We start from the raw sequence: 21,848 nt of genomic DNA, 5'->3' as shown, positions 1-21,848 counted from the left end.
TCCGCTTGGCTTTAAAACTACCAGCAAATACTTTGTTTCAAAATATAATGGTCAGTAACATATGAAATAGTCACTAACATATGACTACCGCTTGTTACTGGCAGTCAAAAACATGCAAAGTAAAATAACCACAACATTCCCAATCAAATTAACAAAAAATAAAATGTATATATGTAATTGGGAAGGTGGCAGTAAATTAACTCTTGTACACATTGTTGGTGGGTATCTAGGGGGCTGTCTGGCAACATACAGGCATACCTTGTTTTGTGCTTCATTTCATTGCACTTCACAGATATTGAAGGTCTGTGGCAATCCTGTGTCAGGCAAGTCTGTCAGCACCATCTTTTCAACAGCTGTGCTTGCTTCATGTCTCTGCGTCTCATTTTGGTAATTACTGCAAAACCCTTCATTATATTTATTATGGTGATCTATGATTGGTGATCTTTGATGTTACTATTGTAATTGTTTTAGTGCACCTCAAACTGCATCCACATAAGAAAGCAAACTTGATAAATGTTGTGTGTATTCTGACTAATTCATTCCAGCTGCTTTCCTCTGTCCTTCCCTCTCCTGGGGTGCCCCTCTTTTCTGAGACACAACAATATTGAAATTAGTCTAATTAATAACACTACAATGTCCTGTAGGTGTTCAATTGAGGGAGAAGAGTACATCTTTAACTTAGAATCAAAAGCTAAAAATGTTTGAGCTTGGTGAGGAAGACATGTCAAAAGCCAAAATGGGATGAAAATTAGACCTCTTGTGCCAGTTAGCCAAGCTGTGAATGCAAAGGAAAAGTTCTTGAAAGAAATGAAAAGGGCTACTCCAGTAAACATGCAAATGATAAGAAAGCAAAACAGTCTTATTGCTCATATGGAGTAAGTTTGAGTGGTCTGGATAGAAGATCAAAACTGCCACAACAGTCTTTAAGCAAAACCCTAATTCAGAGCAAGGCCCTAACTCTCTTTGATTCTAGGAAGCCTAAGAGATGTGAGGAAGCTGCAAAAGTTTGAAGCTGGCAGAAGTTGGCTCATAAGGTTTATGGAAAGTTGCTGTATTCAGAACATAAAAATGCAAGATGGAGCAGCAAGTGCTGATTCAGAAGCTGCAGCAAGTTATCCTGAAGCTCTTGCTAACATCACCGGTGAAGGTAGCTACACTAAACAGTAGATTTTCAGAGTAGATGAAACAGCCTTATGCTGAAAGAAAATGCCATCTAGGACTTTCATAGCCAGAGATGAAAAAACAATGCGGGGCTTCAGAGATTCAAAGGACAGGTTGACTTTCTTGTTAGGGTCTAACGCAGCTGGTGACTTTAAGTTGAAGCCAGTACTCCTTTACCATTCTGAAAATCCTGGGGCTCTTAAGAATTATGATAAATCTACTGTCTGTGCTCTATAAATGGAGCAACAAAGCCTGGGTGATAGCACATCTGTTTACATCATGATTAACTGAATATTTTAAGCCCACTGTTGAGACTTACTGCTCAGAAAAAAAGATTCCTTTCAAAATTTACTGCTCATTGACAATGCACCTAGACACCCACGAGCTCTGATGGAGATGTACAGGAGATTAATGTTGCTTTCATGCCTGCTAACATAACATTTATTCTGCAGCCCATGGATCAGGAGTAATTTCAACTTTCAAGTCTTATTATTTAACAAACACATTTCATAAGGCTATAGCTGTCATAGATAGTAATTCCTCTGATGTATCTGGGCAAAGTAAATTAAAAATCTTCCACAAAGTATTAACTATTCCAGATGCCACTAAGAACATTCATGATTTCTGGAAAGAGGTCAAAATAAATAGCAACATTAACAAGAGCCTGGAAGACGTTGATTCCAACCCTTGTAAATAACTTTGAGGGGTTCAACACTTTCATGAAGGAAGTAACTGCAGATGTGGTGGAAATAGCAAGGAAACTAGGATTAGAGCCTAAGATGTGAATGAATTTGCTGCAATCTCATGATATAACTTGAACGGTTGAGGAGTTGCTTCTTGTGGATAAGCAAAGAAACTGGTTTCTGGAGATGAAATCTATACCTGGCGAAGATGCTTGTGAACACTGTTGAAATAATAAAGGATTTTGAATATTATATAAACTTAGTTGATAAAGCAATGTCAGGGTTTGAGAAGATTGACTCCAATTTTGAAAGAAGTTCTATGGTGGGTAAAATGCTATCAAAAGCATCACATGCTTCACAGAAATCTTTCATGAAAGGAAGAGTTAATTGATGTGTCAAACTTCACTGTTGTCTTCTTTTTATTTTTTATTTTTTATTTTTTATTTTTAGAATCAAAAGATTGACTTTAATTTTAATGAAAGATGATCATTTAGAAAGTTATAAATTCATATTTTACACTTAAAATTTTTATTTTATTTTATTTTATTTTGCTTTTTTTTAAATTATACTTTAAGTTCTAGGGTACATGTGCATATCGTGCAGGTTTGTTACATATGAATACTTGTGCCATGTTGGTGTGCTGCACCCATCAACTCATCAGCACCCATCAACTCGTCATTTACATCAGGTATAACAGACATTTCTCAAAAGAGGACATTCATACAGCCAACAGACACATGAAAAAATGCTCATCATCACTGGCCATCAGAGAAATGCAAATCAAAACCACAATGAGATACCATCTCACACCAGTTAGAATGGCAATCATTAAAAAGTCAGGAAACAACAGGTGCTGGAGAGGATGTGGAGAAATAGGAACACTTTTACACTGTTGGTGGGATTGTAAACTAGTTCAACCATTATGGAAAACAGTATGGCGATTCCTCAAGGATCTAGAACTAGAAGTACCATACGACCCAGCCATCCCATTACTGGGTATATACCCAAAGGATTATAAATCATGCTGCTATAAAGACACATGCACACGTATGTTTATTGCGGCACTATTCACAATAGCAAAGACTTGGAATCAACCCAAATGTCCATCAGTGACAGACTGGATTAAGAAAATGTGGCACATATACACCACGGAATACTATGCAGCCATAAAAAAAGATGAGTTTGTGTCCTTTGTAGGGACATGGATGCAGCTGGAAACCATCATTCTCAGCAAACTATCACAAGAACAGAAAACCAAACACCACATGTTCTCACTCATAGGTGGGAACTGAACAATGAGATCACTTGGACTCAGAAAGGGGAACATCACACACCGGGGCCTATCGGGGGGAGGGGGGAGGGATTGCATTGTTGTCTTCTTTTTAAAAATTGTCGCAGCTACCCCAACCTCCCCAGCCACTACCCTGATCAGTAAGCAGCCATCAACATCGAGGCAAGACCCTCCACCAGCAAAAAGATTATGACTAACTGAGGCTCAGATGAGCATTGGCATTTTTTAGCACTAAAGGATTTTAAAATTAAGATATGTACATTATTTTTTAGACATAATGCTATTGCATACTTAATAGACTATAGTATACTGTAAACATAAACTTTTACAGGCACTGGAAAACCAAAAGATTCATGTCACTTTCTTTATTGCAGTATTAGCTTTACTGTAGTGGTCTGGAATCAAACCTGCAATATCTCCAAGGTACACCTGTACCAAAATTCTCTTTGCTTTTGAGACGGGGTCTCACTATGATGCCCAGGCTGGTCTTGAAATCCTTGGCTCAAGCGATCCTCCTACTTCAGCCTCTTGAGTAGCTGACTATAGGTGTGCATGACTGCAGCCAACTCTATACCAAAATTCTTAACATTTTTATACCATTTAACCCAGTGACAATTTTAGAGATTTATCCCAAGAAAACATGTACAAAAAGATATCTTTACAAGTATGCTTGTAGCTGAATTATCTACTTGAAGAAAAACTGAAAATGACTTTAAAATTAGTGATCATAGGCGACTGGTTAAATTAAATTATGAGATACCCATATAATGCAAGGTTTTAAGACAATAGTACTGTAAAAGAAAGCATTATAGTAGATCAATAAAATAGGTTCATTTAAAATATAGTTGAAATAAAAATAGCATATCCTCAAAACTAAGGTATACCTAAACTCTAGGGTAGTGTTGGTCTTTGGAGTCAGGCTGTGAAAGACTGAATTCCAGGTCCACCACTTATAAACTGGCACCCTCAGCAAATTACTTAAATGGTGGAAAAGACTCAGTATTGTAAAAACGTCAACTCTTCCAAATTGATTTGTACGATCTCAATTGAAATCCTAGAAAGTTTTTTTGTGCATGTGAAAATTGGCAAGTTGGTTTAAAAATATGTATAGAAATGCAAGGACAAAGGATAGCCAAGAGAATCTTGATGAAAAGAGCAAAGCTGGAGGATTTATAGTACCATATATCAAGATCCATTATGAAGCCCTAATAATCAAGACTGTTACTGGAGCAAGGATGGGCAAATAGGTCAATGAACAGTATAAAGAGTCTCAAGAAACAGATCCATACATACACGATCACCTGGTTTATGAAGAAGTGAGTCATACTGCTGTGCAGTATGGAAAGAACAGTCTTTAATAAATGGTCCTGGGTCAGTTGGATATCCACATGGAAAAAGTGATTCTTGATCTCCTACTTCCCAACAGTCACATAAATCAATTCCAGATGTACAGAAGATCTAAATGTGAAAGATAAAAATGAACATTTTGGAATAAAACAAAGGAGAACATATTCATGACCTTGGAATTGGCAAAGATTTCTTTTAAAAAAATGTTCATCTTAAATGGAAAATGTAATAAGTTGGGAAATACTAAAATTAAGACCATCTATTCATCCAAAGACATCATTAAGGGAGTGAAAAGGGAGCCTGAAGAGCAGGAAAATCCATTTGCCATATATCTTTTCAAAAGACTTGAATCCAGAATACATATCTATATATTAAAGCATATACAAATTAATGAGAAAAAGGCAGACAACCCAATAAAAAATGGGGCAGAAGACCTCAACAGACACTCCACAATAAAAGGATACCCAAGTGGCCAATAAACATATTAAAATGCGCTCAACTTTATCCATTAGCAAAATCCAATTTAAAACCACAGTGTAATACCTCTATAAACACACTGGGGTAGCTGAAATGAAAAAGATAGAAAATACCAAATGTTGGTAAGAAAGTGGAGCAACCAGAACATTCACACACGGCTGGTGGTAGTGTAAACTGGAACAACTTCTTTAGAAAAAAAAATCACTGGCAGTTCATCTAGTATGACCTAGCCATTATACCTTTTATATACTCAACAGAAATTTGCACATATATTCATCAGAAGATATATATAAGAATGGTCATAGCAGCGCTACCTCTAGTAACCCATGTTAGAAATGACCCACAGCCTGGGCAACAAACAGATACTAGCTCTACGAAAAAAATTAAAAACTAGCCGATTAAAATTAAAAATTAAAAATTAAAATTAAAAATTAAAATTAAAAACAGCTTTCTCAGAAAGCTGAAGTGGGAGGATGGCTTAAGCCCAGGAGGTCAAGGCTGCAGTGAACCCTGATCACACCACAGCACTATCTGAAACAAACAAACAAACAAACAAACAAAAAGAAAACTACCCAGATGCTATGGTCTGAATGTTGGTGTTTCATGCCCCCACCCCCTGGCTAAATTCATATGCTGAAACTGAATCCCCAATGTGACTGTATTAAGAGTTGGGGCCTCTTAGGAAGTTATTAAGTCATGAGGGCTTCTTACTTCTGAATGGGATTAGTGCCCTTACAAAAGAGATCAAAAGGTGTGTATTTGCCTCTTCCACCATGTGAAGACAGAGCAACAAGGGCCCATCTTTGAGGTAGAGAACAATCCTCATCTTGCCTCATCAAGCTCTCATCGCCAAATGCTGCTGGCACCTCAGGCTTGGACTTCCCAGCCTCCAGAACCATAAGCAATCAATTTCTGAAGTTTATTAATTATCTAGTCTACAGTATTTTGTTATAGTAGCTCAAATGGACTAACACACCAGATATCTACCAAGAGTAGAATAAATTGACATATATTCACAAATTCACTATTATATTTTTGTTGTTGGGAAAAGGGCTGAGAGGGAGAGTATTGAAATATTAATACTAGTGCTGACTTATGTCTAGAAAACTACGCTTCTAGTCCTGTCCAATGGGAAATATGTATAAGGCAAAGTGTGTGTAAACAGCTAGCATCATTCTTGTTTGACATATGTATTAACTTATTTGCTCCAAGTTATATTTTGTAACTGCTAGCTAAGGCTAGTTTGACATGACCAAGTGACAGAGCTGACAAACTTGAATAGAAGTGTTCAGATAATTTTAAAATGAAATCTGAGGCCAGGCACAGTGGCTCACACCTGTAATCCCAGCACTTTGGGAGACCAAGGCAGGTAGATCACGAGGTCAGGAGTTCAAGACCAACCTGGCCAACATGGTAAAACCCTGTCTCTACTAAAAATAAAAAATAAATAAATAAAAAAAAAGCTGCGCATGGTGGCAGGTGCCTGTAATTCCAGCTACTCGGGAGGCTGAAGCAGGAGAATCGCTAGAATCCAGGAGGCAGAGGTTGCAGTGAGCCGAGATCGCACCACTGCCCTCCAGCCTGGGTGACGGAGCAAGACTCCATCTCAAAAAAAAACACAATAACAACAACAACAACAACAAATCTGAATATTTCAATGATAACACACTTTTACACGTAAAAAAGTTGCCATAAAGAATGATATTATATGCTGGGTGTGGTGGCTCATGCCTGTAATCCCAGCACTCTGTGAGGCTGAGGTGGATGGATGACCTGAGGTCACGAGTTCGAGACCAGCCTGGCCAACATGGTGAAACCCTGTCCCTACTAAAAGTACAAAAAAAAAAAAAAAAAAAAAATTTAACTGGGCATGGTGATGCATGCCTGTAATTTTAGCTACTTGGGAGGCTGAGGCAGGAGAATCACTTGAACCTGGGAGTGGAGGTTGCAGTGAGCTGAGATCACACCACTGCACTCTAGCCTGCGTGACAGAGAAAGACTCCATCTCAAAAAAAAAAAATTATAAATGACTATTTAGTGACATATAGCTTACATATAATATTAAAATTCTAAAGCAAGATCAGAGATAGAAATAATTCTAATTTTATTTTAAAAGTGTATATATGTGTGTGTGTGTGTGTGTGTGTGGATGTATAATAAATGACAGCAAAGCTATACACCAAAGTGGAGTAGTAGTAATCAATGTGAATAGATTTATTTTCATTTTCTTCTTTGTGTTCCATATTTTATAAATTTTCAGTGAAAGAAATTTTTTTTCTTTTTTAAATTTGTTATGTTTTTATGTTTGGAAATAATCACAGACTTATAGAAAAGTTCCAAGTAGAGTATAAGGAAGTTTATTTTTCTGAAGAAAGGTTCTATTTCAGAGGAAACTGTTGCCCTGATTTCCCATCCCTGCTGAATACTTGAGGGTGTCTTTCCTGCAAACAAGGACATTCTACTACATAACCACAAGACAACTCACAGCAACAAGAGATTTAACATCGATAATATTACTATCAACCAATCCTCAGATCTCATTCACGTTTTGCCAACGTTCCAATAATGTCCTTTATAGAAAAAGGCTCCAGTTCTGAAACAAGCATTGCATATCGTTGTCATGTCTCCTTAGTCCCCTTCAGCCCAGAATTGCTACTCAGTCTCTGACTTTCAGGATCTTGACACTTTTGAAGATTACATGCCAGTTATTTTGTAGCATGTCCTTCAATTTTGGCTTGTCTGATGTTTCTTCACGACTAGGCCCAGAACATGCACCTGGCAGGAATATCACAGAAGTGATGCTGTGCTCTTCTCATTGCATTACCTGATTTCCCTTTGTCCATTACTGATGCTGTTGACTTTGATTGCTTAATTAAGGTAGTGCCTGTTAGGTTTCTCCACTACAAAGTTACTCTTTCTTCCTACCTGTATTTTGTGGAGAGGTACTTTGAAATTAATGAAGTTTAATTTCTCGTTAAACATGTATGTTTTTGTTTGTTCATATCTGCGTAGATTTGTCTTATTCAATGGTGATGCAGTTTGGTTCTGTGTCTCTACCCAAATCTCATATGGAATTGTAATCCCCAGTGCTGGAGGAGGGGCCTGGTGGGAGGTGATTGAATCATCGGGTGGATTTCTCCCTTGCTGCTCTGTGATAGAGTGAGTTCTCATGAGATCTGTTTGTTTAAAAGCGTGTAGCACCTCCCCTTTCATTCTTTCTTCCTCCTTCTCCAGTCATGAGGACATTCCTGCCTTCCCTTCACCTTCTGCCATGATCGCAAGTTTCCTGAGGCTGCCCCAGCCGTGTTTTCTGTACAGCCTGTGGAACTGCAAGTCAATGAAACCTCTCTTCTTTATAAATTACCCACTCTCAGGTAGGTCTTTATAGTAATGCAAGAAGGGACCAAAACAAATGGGTTACAATCTGTTACTGTATTTATTTATTTTGATGCTCAAATTATCCCAAATTTGGCCAGTGGAAACCCCTTCAAGCTGGTTTCTGTGCCCTATGTCTTTAAACAACAATACCCATTCATTAGCTCACAGTTCTGCAGGTCGGAAGTCTGGCATGGTGTGACTTTGCTCAGAGTTTGATAAAGCTGAAATCAGGGTATCACCTGGCTGAGTTATTTTCCAGAACCTTAAGGGAAAACCCATTTTCCAGCTCATTCTTATAGTCAGTCAAATTCAGTTACTTGTAGCTATTGGACTGAAGTTCCCATTTCTTGCTCACTGTCAGTCAGTGACCACAGTTGTTTGCATTCCTCATGTGGCCCTGTCCATCTTCAAAGGCAGCCATGGAATATCACCCTCATGCCAATCCCTTCTCATGCTTTGGATTCTCTAATTTTCTCTAGATCTAAATTTAAAGGGCTCTTGTGACAATATCAGGCCTACTTGGATAATCTCCCCTATTTTGAGATCAACTATCAGGAACCTTAATTACATCTCTAAATCTCTTGCCATACAATGTAACACAGTCATGGCAGAGATAGCTCAACATATTCACGCTACTGGGAATCACACAGACCATATGTGCTAGAGGGCAGGAAATCTTGGGGGCCCTCCTAGAATTATACTACACATGTAAAGTACTAAAAAAGGGCATGGCACATAGCACTATACATGTATTAACTGATATTATTATGTATAATTGAGCAAATTCACAGACATCTTTAAAATAGCAATGCCACAGCAACGACAAGGGCAGAGCAAAATAACATTCCAATGAACCATTAAGGAAATAGATATTGGTAGAAACTTCTGGCAATTTGCTTAAATGTATATAGAAATCCCAGTACTTCCATTTCTAGGAATTCATCCTAATGATATAATCAAAGGTATACACAAAGATATATAAAAGAAGATATTAATTGCAGTTAAGCTTCTGTGGCATGTTACAATTGGTCTTAGCCTCCTGACATTGCTATAGGTCAAACAAGGCATCTGGCAACTTCTTAGGGAGACCCAGCCTTCTTCCTGGAATGTGAGGTGGCTTTTCGCAAGATAGGGTCTCTTGAAAAGCAAGAGAGCATACCCTGTTACCATCTGTCTATGATAACATCTAGGTCACGCCTATCTGCCAAAACAAGGGCATCCTGGGAAGGAAGCCTCTGCACTGTCTCCCTGGTTTTCTGTGCTACAGCTTCATCCAAGCCCTAAAGTGCAAAATAGTGCGGTCTGGCCTCTCACTCCTAATGTGTTGTCCCCTTTATACTAAATTGGTTATATTATACTCTCAGCCAAGATTCTAGAGTATGGCTTTTGCTTGGTTTTAGCAACAATATGAAGCATCCCAGAGTACAAAGTATGTATCCGCAGTTGGGGGGCAGTGCGGGGAGTTGATGCAGGAGGTAATTACTAAGAGACCACCTGTTGCATACATTATAACACTATAAAACAGCTGCTATTAGTCTCATTTTTCAGGTGAAAAAACGGAGGCTCAAAGAGGTTAAGCAACTTGTTCAAGGATGCACCTTTAGAAAATGGGGAAACCATGTTTTGAAACAACTGGTTTCACCCTTTTTACCATACCAGTGATTGCTATTAATTTCTGAGATTGTGTATTTATTTTCAAAGCTCACCAAGAAATGTTCACAATTAGTCTAGTTTCAGAACTACTGCAGTAACCATCTCTGCTTCCCTGTACCTGAAGGCAAATTAACCATATACACTGTGGTTGCAATACAGATTAATTTTTCTCCTAAGTATTTTTTCAGCTGTAGCCTCCCATAACTTAAATTTCAAACTAACAGATGTACTACAAGTTCAGCTTGAACAATTTTTTCCCATCATCTCAACCCAAAGAGAGATGCTCCAAACTCCATGATCTTTGGAACTATCATCTTTTCGTAGATTCAACAACCAGGCTAGTTTTCTCTACCTCATACTATATTCTCTGACACGATTCTTGACTTTTTAAAAAATCAATGCCTAGGGGCCCTGAAGTCACCAAGTTGTCCATTTCTCCTTCAGGGACCTTTCCTTCATCTTTTCCATACTCCTTCCTACATATTCTACCTTCCCCCATATTCAATCTGCATTCACCTTCTTTCACCTTTAATTTTCACCCATTTCTAGCTCCAACAATCTGCCCCATTCTTGTCCTAGTTTTTGCCAGTGAATCTCTGGCAATCAATTCAAACTCATGGTTACATTCCAGCCATATAACAAGTGTTTTTGCAGGGACAAAAATGGGACTATAAAAAATACATATAAGGTTGTGGAGTTCTGTGTTCTTTTGAAACCTTTCTTTAAACGTTTCCTTTCTTTCTCTCTGTCACAACATAATTTTCCAGGCTCTTCTGAGTCTTTGCTGGTCACAATCCAGACCAAATATTTTTCCAAGGAGCTCTGGTTCCTTGGAGAATGGCATTAGAAGGCAAAATCTGGGCACTAGATGTGTTCATGGTCATTGAGATGTCACTACTTCTAGGCCCCCCCAGTAGGCAAAGCTAGAAAACACAGGCCCACACATTTATATCTATATCTATGAATATACACTGATATCTCCAACTGCAATACAACAATGTAGGGTTCATTATAGTTTTCTCCTCTCCTATATTTGTAACTTCCTTCTCCAACAGTGAGAAGCCCAGCTGCCATTAACTTTTCATCTTTTATTTGATCAACTCCCTATATAAAATCTCATCCCTCATCTGTAATACCACCTCTCTTCTACACAGATGCCTCCCTTATCCCATTTGGGTCCCAACAGCCCATAGCAGGTACTTCCCTGCCCTCACTCACATGAGCTACAATATTCCATGGCAGATTCTACCCTTCCAAATATACTTTGTCCTCACTCTGACTCCCCATTCTGCCCCCTACCCCACTGCATGAACATGCTTCCCAGTCCAGTTGAGTTTCAAAACCCCATGTCAGGCTGTCCCTCCATGATGATGCTCTTCTCACTCTGCTTGGGCACTGACACACCCATTCATGGTACCTCTTTCACCCCCACCTTGCTTGAGTTCTGACACCCATATCAGGCTTCCCTTACACATAAACGTGATCCTTAACCACATTGGTTTCTGACCCACTGAAGGTCAGCCTTCCTAAACAAATGCCCTCTTTTCCCCTTTTTGGGCTCCAACACCATAGTTCGGGCCACTGCAGTTCCCTCCCAGTTCCAGTGTAGAGACCAGCACTGTTCTGCTCCTTATAATGGATTTAGGACTGAAAGTTTAGCAAGGGAGAAAGAAGAGAAGGAAATTGGGTAGAGGAAACATTGTTTTCTTCCTATATGGATAATGCACACCAACAGAAATTCTCTAATTTGTTGCTATTTTGGCTTAACAGTTTTCTATTGACAACTCTAAAAATGTTTGATACACAAATTCCTTCTAAAAGTAGTCATACCCTTAGAATAGAAGCCAGTCAACATTTTCCAAAGTCTTGTTATTCCAAGAAATTGAAACCCATATTCACCAAATTAATGAAAGCAGTTACTTTTTAAGTCCTCATAATTATGGGTAACCAATGACAAAGGCAGGAGACAGTACCCATTATCCCCCCCAGGGAGGAAAAGGTCACAGTACTCAAGAGTATGAACTCTGGAGCTAGAGTGGGGGATTCAAAACCCAGGTCTAACGCCCTTGGCAAGTTCCTTAACTTATTTGTGTTTATGTTTTTCTATCTTTAGTTTATCTATTTATTTATTTTGAGAAGGATTTTCACTCTTGTCGCCCAGGCTGGAGTGCAATGGTGCAATCTTGGCTCACTGCAACCTCTACCTCCCGGGTTCAAGCAATTCTCCTGGCCCAGCCTCCCAAGTAGCTGGGACTACAGATGCCCACCACCACACCCAGCTAATTTTTATATTTTTAGTAGAGACAGGGTTTCACCATGTTGGCCAGGCTGGTCTCGAATTCCTGACCTCAGGTGATTGACCCGCCTGGGCCTCCCAAAGTGCTGGCATTACAGGCGTGAGCCACCACGCCCGGCCTCTTCCTGTCTTTAAAATGAGAAAAATAGTAATACTTTCTAGAGTTGTGAGGATTATAGCAGATAATACATAAAAACTTCTTAGAAGATATCTGGTGTCAAAAATATCATCTGAAAATATTATTTATTAACGTTATTACAAAGATAGTCGCAGATGCCTGAAAACATGTCCAGAGGTTCTGTGATTCTTAGAGGCTGATTTGAGAAGCAATATATTAAAATGTAGATACTGTCTTGGCACTAATGTCATAAATCTACGGACACAAAAATAGGCATCAATGTCATATGGATGGATTTAAACTACACATACTCTTCCTTAAAAATTATGTTTGAAACTAACACAAAATATTTAAATTCTCATAGAGAACTTGAAAACCTCACAGCATATGTTGGTGGCCCCCAGTATGAGAAACACATTTGTATAACATAATAACATATTTTTCATTCTCTCTATGACTCGAGGAAATACATAAAAAGACCAAATAGTCCTTCAATGAATTTGGTTTTAGCCAGAACTCCTTTCAACTATTTTAAATAAATAAAACACAAAACAAGAATGAAAAAGAAACAAAACAAAATCAAATGAAGTTTATGTATGACAGAATTCATGCTAATTTACTGCAGAACATGACAAAACTGTGATAAAGTCAATGGGGCTGATCCCAGATCAACTTCAATTCTCAATTCACATTCTCTTAAAAGAAGGGCCAGATAATTACTCTTTCAAAAGCACTTATCCATGTCTTCACAAACTAATTAAAGTAAAACTTCATCTTTCTTCATTTTAAAATCATTTCACCATGGAGCTAAGTGAAAAATGCTCTGTAGGACTACAACATTACCTATTTATTTGTAAAGATGTCCTCTTTGATTAGAATTCATCCTGCTCTCTCTCTGACTTTATTTGTAATTATTTTCTCAAGATTCAAAATGTATTTCCAAGACAATTTTTGCACATTAAAAAAATTCAGCACAAAAGTTTAAGTGTAGTAGTGCAGATGAAATGTCCTGCTCTAAATTAGTCTTACACTTCCTTTGGTCATTTTAAAATGCTATTGTCAAATCCGACTCAGGGCAGGCTTTGCACTGGCTGCTGGAGGAGTAGAAGCCTTAATTGCCTTTCCAGAAACAGAGAAGAAAGATTATATTAGTAATTCCCATGCTTCAATATGTATGTACCTTTTTACTGATCAAGGTCATTTCTTAGCACTTGCATCAGAGAAAATTCTAGCCTAATGACTGAAGGTGTCCCACTTTACAAAAGAAGTTATTTTAAGAACTTCTACCCTATATGCTGCTTAGGACTACACTAGATATAAAATAACTGCCTTTTGTTCTTTAGTGAAAACAATTTGAAAGTACAAGGAAGACTAAAACAGCTATGGTTTATATAATCTTGAAATTTACACATTATATGGCTCAATTCCTCTCAGACAAAAAGTTGGAAGGGGATTCTCTGGGAAACAAGTCTTCAGTCAAGACAAAGGGATAAAAGGACCAAACGACATACCAAGACACAAAGACCAGGAAAGCTAAGAGCCAAATAGGCCAGGAAGAGAGTTAAGAAGTGAGAAAGACTGGGCCAAGAGTCCAAGTTTGGAATTAAGGAAATGATGCTGAGAAAGAACAGATGGGGATAAAAGTGGGAGACTCAAAAAAGAGTGGTGGGGCTGCAAATTAATTGTTACAGCAGAAATTTCTGAAACTCATTTTAAATAGCCAAACTCTTGTAAACAAAATTCCTTCTCCAAAATTTTAAACTTGAGGCCAAAGAAAGCCTGAAGTCAGTCTTTAACCAGTGACTAGGGATCTAAGACGTACTAAAGCTTAACAGCTGTCATAAGTTATGTTTCCCACTGAAAAAACTGGTCTGCAGTGAGCATGAAGCCTACATGCTGAGAGATGAAAAGGTGATGTTTATTCTGGGACCCAGGCTGCATTCTAGCCTTTCCCTGATGTCTTTTGCTCTACCTTTTTTGGTATTTCTAAGCCAATAAATCTTTTTTTTTTTTCTTAAGGTAGATTGCATTGTAACTAAGAATCCTGACAAATAACACTCCAGCAGCATAAAGGTTCGACAGAAAGCAGTTTGCTATTGGCAGAACGACTCAGCATCTCCACAGAGCACCAAGGTTCCCCAGATCAGAAACTGAAAACACTGCCCTATACAATATTATTTGAGACTTATCTTTATGGGCAGGCAAAGGTGTAATACATGGCTAGTGCCAGGGGTGAACATACACATACTTCATTCATTCATTTGACAAAATATTTTTTGTATTCTTATTACATTCTAGGCACTCTACTATGCATGGAGGCTACAATGGTGAGTGAAAGGATATGCTTCTTGCTTTCATGGTGCTTACTGTCAGTGGCCTCTTGTGATTATGAAGAGTGAATTACAGAAGGGCAAGCTCCATTTGTTATTGATGGTTGCAACTCTTTCCCAATAATGCAATAAAAAATATTTGTGCTCAAAATATATATTCTATATTTATCATGAACATTTAATTAAAAGATCAGTATTACTTGTGAAATGCCTATATTACTACTCCTAAAACATACACGGTAACCTTATAACTATCATAAAATTTTAGAGAACGTTTAATCAAGATGACACAGATGAATTAAACATTTGCTACCCAAGTAATGAGGCTTTATTTTCTACTACTAGATGCTGAAATTGTTCTGCTCTATTAAAATTAGAAAAATGATATCTTTCCTTATTTCTGAAAACACAAGTATATTGCTAGTCCATATTGCTTGCCTCAGCACTTATTATTATTTATTAATAAAAATAATTAACGGATCCCTCTATTAGGAACCCACAACATCCAAGGATAAGTAATTCTTAAAAAGTAAAACAATTGAGTCCTAAGGTGAAATTTGTATTGCAATATCATGACATGAATTAGAGAGATTCTTTTCACTTATAGTGAAGGATGAGGCCTGGGCTTGCAGAATTATGTAAGTAAAGTTGTAATCATTTATCAGAAAATAGCTTTGGGACTGTGATTACACAGACATAAGCAAAATCACTCAGTAATTCAGGTGAGCATTTCAGGCAATAAAGCTTCCTTGGTAACAGGGGCACAAGTGGCGGTGTGAGGGGATGAGACCTGGAGGAGGATCTGAAAAAGAGGGGGCAGTTTTAGGGTAAAATCAAATGAAGGACAGTCCCTGATTCTTCCCAACGGGCAGTATCTCTCTTTCCCCATGAGACAGGAAGTGATGACTTCACCAGATAAATTCACGCTGCAGTAGGGTCATAATTTCACTGCATACTCAGACATAAATCCACTTCCCGAATCTGAGTCATCAGATTCTTTCATCTTGGTTTGTCACCTCTAGTTGGATATTATACCAGGCAGAGTCCTCTGCAGAACACTCCCCGACCTATACTTGTTCTTCTGTTGATTTATTCACTCATTCAATATTTACTGAGCACATAATATGGTCCATTCATTGTGCTAGGTGCTTGAGCTACAAAGATGAAAACAATACAGTCTCTACTCAACTCTGGGCATTCATCTCTAAATTCATAGTGGTGGTCTGTTACTTTTTATTACATATGCCTACTAATATACTTTTTAGCATGTTCTGTCAATAATGAATATTTATTACAGGTTGAGCATCCTAATCTCAAAATTCAAAATGCTCCAAAATTTGAAACTTTTGAGCACCAATATGATATTCAAAAATTGTCCACTGGAGGAGTATTTTAGATTTTAGATTTTTGGATTTGGGATGTTCAACTGGTAAGTATAATGCAAATATTCCAAAATCCAAAATTCAGAATACTTCTGGTCCCAAGCATTTTGGATAAAGGATACTAAACCTATATTTGTAAACTATTATAATTATTATAAATTATTTGCATTACTATATACTATATAAATTATTTGTATTGCTATATTACTTTCATCTACTCTCTCAGGGCAAAATAAACCCTTAAGATAATGTTACTAGACAGCAATAGTGAAATACAGATATAAATCTATATTTTAAATTATCTGAGTCATTTTAAATCTTCTATAAGATGTTATTGGATTGCTACCATTGCTGATACTGTGATGGGCCTGATGTCAGAGACACTGCATATGACTTCACACAACCACATGCCACGCTATTGCTGACAAAGTCTTCGTAGCGGTATAAGGAGTCAGCTCTGACTTTTTCCTGTCATGTGTTGTGCTTACATTACAAGTATTATCTATAAGTCAGGGTGTTTTTGTAGGAATGTATTTAAGATACTTGTCCATCTTGTGAAGGTAGTTTTAGTTTAAAAAAAAAAAGTTAACGTAATCTGTAAATCCTCTTAAAATCAGATAAAAATAACTATAACATTTTATAATATGCTGAATATGAGCAAATGTGTGAGAGCAAATGTGGAATAATGACGGGACTGAGTGAAGGTGCCACGATGGATGTATACGTGAAAGATTAGAAAAGCTTACCGTATTGCCTTAGATTTCAAATCAATATAAATAGGTCTAACACTGCCTGGATCATCTTGTACTCTACATGAAGGAATTCTGGTCTGTGGAGTGAGGCAGAGATCATGATATCGTAGCTATGCTACTGGAGCACAAAAGGCAGACAGCCTAATTTTGCTTAGGATGGAGGGCTAAGGTGGAAAAAGATAGACAGGTGATACATAAGGTGAGTCTTTAACAACAGTCTCTAATCCCTTCACCAATTATAGGGAAAGAGAAGACCTTAGAAAATAGAGATATTTGAGTGAAGGGGCCACAAGAGTGGGATATGTTTGAAGTAGTACAAGCAAGCAATTCTGTGTGACTACAGGTTAGGCGGCCAAGTGGGCAGCCTCAGATATAGACAGAGAAAAAAATTGATAAAAAGAGGATTGACAGAAATCTGCTGATGCCAAGAACACTGATGGCTTCAATTTCGAAAAGGGCAGCCAAAATTAAATAGATGAGCTGACAAGAGAGCAGAACACAGAGGTGGATGGATTTTTAAAGAGAAATCATTGAGGAACATGTCATATTAAAAGACACTGCTATAGAAAGGCTTTCTTGGGAACTAAATAAATGGGTCTTTTCTCCAACAGTATTACAAAGAATAGAACAGTTTCACCCATAAAAGTCTTTCCTAGTACCAGATATCTGTGGGATAGACAAATGGAATAATTACATAACAAATTTGATTTTAAAGGATGTGATTGTCATTTTGCCTTTAATGACCAAAGAGCCTTCTGAGTTCCTAGACCCTAGTATTCTTCTTTGTAGAGCTCTTACTCTTCAATACCAGTAAGGGATTCTGAGGACTGACCAAAGAGGTGTGTTTAACGTTCAAATGGATAAGTCAGTATCACCTGACTCATTCCACTTACAACCAATGTTCACCAGTTTTGAGTTTATTTACAGAGGGTAAAGCTTAGTTATTATACACTAATAAATGGAAAATATTTACATATATTCTACTCCTGAAAAATTCAGAATTTGCAGAGAGACAGTATACTATAGTAAGGCAAAGCAACAATTACCAATGACAAATAAATAGGGAAATGAGTTGAGGATCCCAAGCTGCATCTGAACCAAATGAAATAATAAAATTTTTCATAGCTGATATCCAAAATGAACAAAAAGGGAAAGAAAATAGAACTATTCTGAGACTTCTGAAAAGTTGGGAGATAGGATTCAGGGTACAAGAAGGCAGGAGGAAACTCTAGCAAGGCTTGCATAGTAAACATTTAGGGGCTGTTTTGGGCAAAGCTGTCTAATAAATAACAGTCAGTGCTAAGGTTTAACAGATGTCAGGGAATTCTGAGCATTGAATCACCCTGAATTCTTCCGAATTCTCATTCTCACTTCCAGAGGGAAAAAAAAAAACTGTGGAGAAACCCCACATTCCTTGGGGCTTCAGGAGTAGGGAGAAGGAAAGACTAACTAAAACTTGGAGAGCCAGCCCCTCCTCTCTTCCCTTTCATGAGCCTCATATTCTCAATAGGGCCCCTCTCCTTGAGGTAATTACAGATTCTAACTCACAGGCAGTAAAACTTGCCCACCTCATTCTGACTACACCCTGACAACTAAGACTTTTTTCATTCACCCTCCTCCAACACCAAAACTCTATTGTTTGTTCTCCCTCTAAAATGAGTTATCTTATTATAAAAATTTCAAACAATACATTAAAAGTCCATAATCCTATCCCTTAGAGACAGCTATTTTGTGAGTATTTCTTCAGCTTTGTTTTCTCTTTATTGCCAGAGTCTGTTCCTTAATTGGGAAAAAAGAACATTAATTTTCTAAAGATAATAGTTTTATTTTAGTAACATAAAAGATATTCAAAATCTAATTCACAGCAAGAAAAGAAAAAAAGAATGCTCCATTTCTGTACCATAAATATAATAGGATAAAAATCACCAGCCAATAATGTGGTTTTGGTTTTGTTTAGTTGAGGAGACAGATCTAGGCAAAAGGTAACATAATTAACAAACTTCTGTGCCCACTCTCCTGCTTCTGAAGCAGCCAGAAACCTGCCCATGGCACACAGGGCCTATCCCAGCTTCCACAGTCTGGTCACCCCATCTAATCAATGACACGTACTTCTGAAGAGCCACTTCCTCCTCCCTGCTGTCCAGAGAAATTCCCATGATCTCAGCTAGTTGTTTGAAGGATATAATCTGATTAACTTCATGTTAACACATGAATGAAGGAAAGATTGATTAAGCAGGCACCTTCACAGGAGTATGCTTGTTAACACCAAAGAATCTGTAAAGGCTCAAATTTCAGGCTGAGTGATAATGTGAAAGGGAAGAATTTCTGGTAGTGTACAAAGATAATTTTGATTAGAGGAATCTCTTTGTTGAAACTGAAAGTCATGCTGAACAACATAGATAGCCTTTCCCTGCCTATGTGAGATCCAGCATAATGCAAACTTCACAGCGGTATGTCACTGTAAAGGCAGCAGAGCTGCGCAGGAAGACAAAGGGCTCTGGAATCATGCATATCTGGATTCACACCCCACACTGCCCCTTGCTAGAGATACACGTTTTTGGCAAGTTGCTGCTGTTACTTTTTGACCTCTCAAATATCTATCCTCACATGGCTAACAGGAATGTTATGGGAATTAAAAATAATAAAATAGCTACACAAAGTGCTTGGCACACAGTAGGGGCTTAAGAATAGAATCATTATTATTTATGTGATTTCTTTCAGTATTTATACAGCATTTAATAAACTGGGATTTCCCCAGAGTCTTCTGTAAAGAAATTGTTGATGGATGGCTAAGGACAGTCCAACTACTGGCCAATACGGAACATTTTATCTCTTATTGTATTGTGTCATCACTCATTGACATGGTTTGAATGTTGCAAAATTTTTCCCTGAGAGAGGTAACATATCAGGCCCTACTTGGTCCTCAGACATAATTATTTTAACCTTCACAGTGTTTTGTTTATCTTTTCATTTGCATCCAATGCCAATATTTAATAACTGAGAAATCTTATACAAAATCCATGTTTTCATCATCTTTTTAAAATTTCTGTATTAAAAAGTTTATTTCTCTATGAGAACAACTGCTGGATTAAGTAGCTATCATTTTTTTTTTGGATAGGACATATGTTCTCCAAAAACCCCAGTTCCCACAATGCCTCACAGCACCCCAACACTGAGGAAGAATGTCAGTTGCCATTTATCATCTAGTTTACACTGCTGTCTTCCTAATCGTGGGCCCTGTCCACCAACTTTTACTTCTGATCTGGCTCCTATAGGCATTTGAGTCAGTGGCCTCTGCCCCAAGAGCCAATTAATGTATTCCAGAAAGTGGAGTGGTACACTCAGGTTCTGAAATCAAACCTGGCTTTGAATACTAATTCTCCATGTTATTACTCAGACAAGTTGCTTCACCTGCAGAGCCTCAGCGTCTTCAACCCTAAAAGAGAAACAGTAACAGACTCACCTCACAGGGTCATTGCAAGGTTTAAATCATGTAATGCATGTTCAGAACTTTAAATCATATTTGGTTGTAAAAAGGGGCAATAAATGTTAACTACTACTAAGACAAAGATGATGACTACTACTACTACTATTATTATTGCTTTGTTGCTATTACCAAAATTACTTCTAGCAGCACTACCAAAATTACTACTACTCTTAGGTGGGAAGGTTAAAAGCACTTACTGGCTTTCTTCAATCTTATTTCTGCTTTCTCAAGCTAGAACTTGAAATTCATTTGGAAACTCTTATGGAATATGGAGTCTTTCAAAAGTGGGAAAGAGCAGTTTCTATCTGCTGCTGACCTTCAGAACAGGGATGTAGGGTGCAGAATGAAGTGAGAGCACTCCCACTCTCCAGTCAGCAAGACCACTAGCAAGCCAGACCCACACTTAAGCCCAGGTGAAGAAGGCAAGAATCTGTCTCAAAATCTCAGTAAGGAATATGTTTCAGGTAAACCAACCAAGGAGACAGAACTATGGCATGGAGAGGATAAGACCTCTAAAGACTTGAAGCTAGAAAAGGCAGGCCAACATTCAAATTCAGAAAATACAGAGAATACCACAAAGATACTCCTCGAGAAGAGCAACCCCAAGAGACATAATTATCAGATTCACCAAGGTGGAAATGAAGGAAAAAATGTCAAGGGCAGCCAGAGAGAAAGGTTGCGTTACCCACAAAGGGAAGCCCATCAGACTAACTTAAGTGGATCTCTCTGCAGAAACCCTACAAGCTAGAAGAGAGTGGGGGCCAATATTCAACATCCTTAAAGAAAATAATTTCAACCAAGAATTTCATATCCAGTCAAACTAAGTTTCATAAGTGAAGGAGAAATAAAATTGTTTATATACAAGGAAACCCTGAGAGATTTTGTCATCAGCAGGCCTGCCTTACAAGTACTCCTGAAGGAAGCAATAAACATGGAAAGCAACAACCAGTACCAGACACTGCAAAACATTCCAAATTGTAAAGACCATCAATGCTAGGAAGAAACTGCATCAATTAATGGGTGAAATAACCAGCTAACATCATAATGACAGGATCAAGTTCACATATAACAATATTAACCTCATATGTGTGTGTGTGTGTGTGTGTATATATACACACATATATACACACATACATTAACCTTAAATATAAATGGGCTAAATACCCCAATTAAAAGAAACAGACTGGAAAATTGGATAAAGAGTCAACACCCGGCTGGGTGCGGTGGCTCACGCCTGTAATCCCAGCACTTTGGGAGGCCGAGGTGGGTAGATCCGAGGTCAGGAGATCGAGACCATCCTGGCTAACACAGTGAAACCCCGTCTCTACTAAAAATATAAAAAATTAGCTGAGTGTGGTGGCGGGTGCCTGTAGTCCCAGCTACTCGGGAGGCTGAGGCAGGAGAATGACATGAACTCGGGAGGTGGAGCTTGCAGTGAGCCGAGATCATGCCATTGCACTCCAGCCTGGGCAACAAAGTGAGACTCCATCTCA

General features: G+C 38.1%; 1 protein-coding gene across 3 annotated transcripts in view; it reads right to left on the bottom strand.

Annotated features, from left to right (window-relative positions):
• Positions 1-21,848, bottom strand: part of CCDC148 (coiled-coil domain containing 148) — a 328,544-nt gene that overhangs the window by 252,433 nt on the left and 54,263 nt on the right. Inside the window, exon 2 of one of the 3 annotated variants that reach the window (XM_011991756.1) lies at positions 16,863-16,945. The exons of the other annotated variants lie outside the window; for them this stretch is intronic. The gene's annotated coding sequence lies outside the window, so the exon portion shown is untranslated. The remainder of the gene's footprint in view (positions 1-16,862; positions 16,946-21,848) is intronic. 3 annotated transcript variants of the gene reach the window in all.

Source organism: Mandrillus leucophaeus, unplaced genomic scaffold, assembly GCF_000951045.1.
Source record: "Mandrillus leucophaeus isolate KB7577 unplaced genomic scaffold, Mleu.le_1.0 Scaffold110, whole genome shotgun sequence".
NCBI lineage: Eukaryota > Metazoa > Chordata > Mammalia > Primates > Cercopithecidae > Mandrillus > Mandrillus leucophaeus.
The sequence above is the reverse complement of the archived record's forward strand: the minus strand, read 5'-3'. Positions and strand labels throughout refer to the sequence as shown.